The sequence below is a fragment of the Lampris incognitus genome, chromosome 17 (assembly GCF_029633865.1).
Source record: "Lampris incognitus isolate fLamInc1 chromosome 17, fLamInc1.hap2, whole genome shotgun sequence".
NCBI lineage: Eukaryota > Metazoa > Chordata > Actinopteri > Lampriformes > Lampridae > Lampris > Lampris incognitus.
The window spans coordinates 22,589,328-22,594,216 of NC_079227.1; the positions used below are offsets into that span (position 1 = coordinate 22,589,328).

The following is a 4,889-nucleotide window of genomic DNA, read 5'->3' on the forward strand; positions in this document are numbered from 1 at the left end:
AGTCGTGCATTTAAAACAGCTCTTTATGAAACAGGAAACATCTTTTGACAATATCGACAAAGTCACTCCTTTAACTTAACACATCCAAAAAAAGAGTTAAGCTTCCATTTTTTTTAATTGTAAAACAAGTTTAGTTTCAACAAGAAACAGACTTTAACATGACATCTTGTTAACAGTATGAACAAAGTCACTCCTTGACAATAACCTGTCCAATAAAGACTTCCCATTCCATCACAGAACCGATTCACATATCAAGTGAGAGAGAGAGAGAGAGAGAGAGAGAGAGAGAGAGAGAGTGAGTGAGAGAGTCCTCGCTACACTCTCAGATTGTTATTACAACATTGAGCAGAGATAGAAAGTGATGATTTAGGTGAGTGTGTAACAAATGGTTTACTTAATTTTTCTTGCAGTGTCACTACATTAAGCAGCATTAGCAGGATGTATAGACACACTGTTTGTATGTAAAATTACACTGTTTATATGCATTCATTTTCCAAGCCACTTAACCCAATTTAGAGTCACGAGTTGCTGGAGTCTATCGCAGCACTCCTTGTGTGGAAAGCGGGGAAACATCCAGGACAGGTCACCAGTCCGTTGCAGGGCAGACACACAGACAGACACATTCTTGCACACATTCACACCCAGGGGCAATTTAGTATATCCGATTCACCTGACCTACATGTCTTGACTGTGGGAGGAAACCGGAGCTGCCAGCGGAAACCCATGCAGACCCTGGGAGAACTTGCAGACTCCACACAGAAAGAACCCTGGCCTGCCAGCCAGAAAGCAGACCCAAAGCCTTCTTCCTGTGAGGTGACCATGCCAACCACTGTGCTACCATGCCGCCCACTGTTTATGTTAAAATGCACTTAAAACATAACTTATTGATTTCCAGTAATTCCACACAGTTTTTAGCTTTTTTTCAGCCCTTTTTATGGGAACCAAGCTCACAACATATAGTAAAGAATGCAAAGCCAAGGTCAGTTCAATGTAAAATAAGCAATGTCAGTTGATGGAAACTACAGGAGTCTTCAGATGCTAAGATTAATATTTATTATGTAAGATTAGAGGTAAGCATTAAGGTGCTTGTGTTTCTCGCTGGTTGCTGGAGGAAAGCATGTTGAGAACCAATGTAGCCCCCTTTAGAAAAGGTGTTTCTTGCGTTCAAGGTCAAACTCTGCAAGGAAAAAAAAACATTATGCATGTTAGCTGTAAAGACATAAACAGTTTCCCTAACAGCGACAGATGGTTTGGTGGTTTTGATGCGCTTGAAATATTGTAAAGCATTCCTGCAGAGTGACACTGGGGCCACTTTCCGGTAGCTAAGGTAAAATTCATAATCCTTGTTGGGTCGGGCTTTTATTTTAGCAGATACACACAAAAGTTAAGAATTGTCATTCATGTTTTATCTGCCAAGGTTACAAGTTCCACTGCAATAGGTTCATTTTCTTATTAGCAATCAGTTATTTTCACTCCCGGTGTTGAAACTTTACTGTTAGGGGAACCAAAAACGGCAACGTGAGTATGCCATCTAACATGCTCGCATCTTTGTGGTGTTTATGACGTTGAGACTTACATGTCCATATGCCGATGCACGTGCCACACCAGGCGACAACACTGGAGATCTGGAGCGCCCTGCCGCACTCCGCACTCATCAGACAGTTCCTGGTACGGATGCAGCACTTCATACAGCCGCTCTCTTCTGACTCTTCACTCTGTGTGTCTTGGTGTTTTTGCGGTTGGGTTTGCCTTGTGTCTGGATGCTTTTCATCCCATTCTTCGCTTGCACCCCTCCCCATGATGCGAGGGTTAAAGAAGCAGGAGCAGTTCGGAAGCAGAAGGTTGCAACTGGAGGACAAACGGGTCAGATGTCTAAGAGGTAGAAAGGAAAGGAGGAGAATGTAAGTTGTGTGTCACAGCTTCAGCGCCGTAGAGGTTTTGCGGTTGTGTGCTGAGAACGCTGCAAAATACATTGTGTGTGATGTCACTCAGAACTGACATACAGTGCTGGCATTGTTAAAGATAACAACATGCAGTATTTACTGTCATAAGTGCGATGGTCATGTTCCTTCTGGCTTGGTAGCTCACAGAATATCATTGAACATCGTGATCCATTTCCTGCTCGTAGCTGTTTCTTTGGTGTATTTTGTTATCACCTGCATCTATCTCTTTGTTATTCAAGTGAAACACTCTCAGGGTTTTACATAATAAGAGGGGGAAAATGAATATTTGAATCAGGAATGTCACTGATTTGATTTGATTTAATGAGGTTCTTGGTTCAATTTCCCTTATTCTGCTGGAGCTTCCTCATTATACTGTGCATCCTGTCATATTTGTAAAGCCGGCCATCAAACAGCAACATAATTAATATACGCACACAACAGTCTGTTGGAAAATTTGGGTTTCAACATGAAATGCACGGAATAGTTAAAGCAGTTTCATTTGCACAGATACAGGTAAAAACATCTTGCGACTGCTCAAAGCATTGACACCGTACTCATAAATGAAGTCCCTTCATCATCAGCTTATTGATTGAAGTCACATTGATTTGACAGATTAACAGTTCTTCCACTCCAGTGATCATTTCTCCTGTCGGGAGCTAAGGCTCCTGTTTGAACTGTCGGGTACAATTGCTCCCTGTTGCCATTATCAAACATTAAGCGATAACCCTGATGGTGAAATAACATCTTATCTTTGCCATCTAGAGGCTCCACATTTATTACAGAAGACAGCAAATTAGATTGCTGGCATCTGGAGGGTACGCAGGCATTTTGAGTGCACCTTTCCATCTCATTCCCCTTTCAAAATCCCATCGGTTTTCAATCATATGTAATAAAATCCCATCATCCTCCTCAGTCATCAAAGCGACTTGGGAAAGGGGTGAGAGGAGAGGCTATTAAGACCAGAGAAAATCTGTAACGGTCTTACCTTCTGATTGATGAAGTTGCCCCACTGTCTTTTTGAGTCTCTTCACTTTTTGGTGTGTACTTTCCTTGAAGGACGACATCGACTACCACAAAGGAAAACAACAGCGTGTATGTCAGTTTCACTCTCACAGCTCACATGAGCAGAATGGGTGTGTGAGCAGGTTTTACCTGTATGACCAAGTGGACCGGCAGCCTAAATTCACCTCAACGCCGTCACACCGGTGAATGTCTCTCTTCCTCGTAACGTTCATGTTGCAAGTGTTTGTTAATGGGTCAGTCTTGCCATAACCATGTCATAAACAAGTAAAGTGTGGTTTTGAATACATTTTCATTTATATATGCTTGGCTAAATCAGAGAATGAATACACAGGCCACATTATTATTTTTTTTCTTTTTGTTAAAAGAAGCATCATCATTTAGTAAAAGTCTATTAAGCGTAATTATTTTGATTTGCATAATATCCTCAAATTAATTCCTATTCACACACAGTCATATTGTCTTTGCATTGCTAATCCTAACAGATACATGTCCTCTCCACTTTGTGGGAAAATACGCTGCAGAAGCGTGTTTTCCGGCAATGCAAAAATGCAATCAAGGTCTACTGAAAAATCAAACCAAATATTTAATGACTTAGAGACAACACATGCTGAAACAGTAAATGATAAATCTGAAAGAGCAACTTAATGAGGTGATTAAAACAAAAGCAGTTTAATTATTCCCATCCCAGAATCTTAACTATCCATCTTAGAAAGAAATTATTAACTCAATTTCATCATTTTATGTCAGAGCTCTAAAATACACCCCTGTAAAATGAATTGCAGTAATTTTTAAAACAATTCATTATTTTGCAAAAGTAGGTATTTTCCAAAAGGCGATTATCTGAATTGGGAATGTCTGTAGTGAGGTGTCTGACAAAACAAGATAAAAGGTTTATCTTTTTTGCACACTGTATTTTCATGTACTGTACTAAGGATTAAAGCCTACCACAGAGTACTTTGTTTTAAAAAAAAAAGCAGGGGAAAAATTCTGGGTAAGTCACCAGCCCATCCTAAGGCTGACACATGGATGCAGTCCTATTGCTCACACACTCATCACGCCTATGGGCCGTAACTCTAATTCACCTTACTTGCCTATGCTATAAGTCAGAGCTCATGGTCATCTGATTTGCATATACGTATATCACACCTAGAATTCATCTGACTCAGACATTCACACCTAGAAGTCACTTGCCTCGGACATCAGGAATCAGGAACACTATTTGTCATTTGGTGTGAGAGGTATGACATAGGTCACACCTTGAGTTTACCTGACTTGGACATAGATCACACCTGGACTGACTCAGACATAGGTTACACCTAGAGTTAGTTACTTGACTCGGACGTAAGTAAACACCTAGCATTCACCTGATTCAGACATAGGTCACACCTCAAGTTCACCCAACTCAGACATAGGTCACACCTAGAGGTCACTTGACTCGGATATATAGGTCCCACCTCGAGTTCACCTGAATCGAACATAGGTCACACCTAGAATTCCCCTGACTCAGACATAGGTCACACCTAGCAGTCACTTGACTCGGACATAGATCACACCTCAAGTTTACCTGACTCGGACATAGATCCCACCTAGGGTTCACCTGACTTGGACATAAGTCTCACCTGAAGTTCACCTGACTCAGAAATAGGTCACACCTAGAGGTCACTTGACTCGGATATAGGTCACACCTCAAGTTCACCCGACTCAGACATAGGTCACACCTAGAGGTCACTTGACTCGGACATAGGTCACACCTCATGTTCACCCGACTCAGACATAGGTCACACCTCAAGTTCACCTGACTCGGACATAGGTCACACCTAGAGTTCACCTGACTTGGACATAGATCACACCTAGCGTTCACCTGACTCAGACATAGGTCACACCTAGAGGTCACTTGACTCAGACATAGGTCACACCTCAAGT

The 4,889-nt window shown here is 41.6% G+C and overlaps 1 long non-coding RNA gene across 1 annotated transcript; it reads right to left on the minus strand.

Annotated features, from left to right (window-relative positions):
• Positions 1–590: 590 nt before the first annotated feature.
• LOC130128053 (uncharacterized) lies at positions 591–3,050 on the minus strand. Its single transcript, XR_008811866.1, has 3 exons — positions 2,929–3,050; positions 1,577–1,872; positions 591–1,177 (listed from the first exon to the last, which is right to left on the minus strand). It is a non-coding gene; the product is annotated as an uncharacterized LOC130128053 (long non-coding RNA).
• Between the last annotated feature and the right edge of the window lie 1,839 nt (positions 3,051–4,889).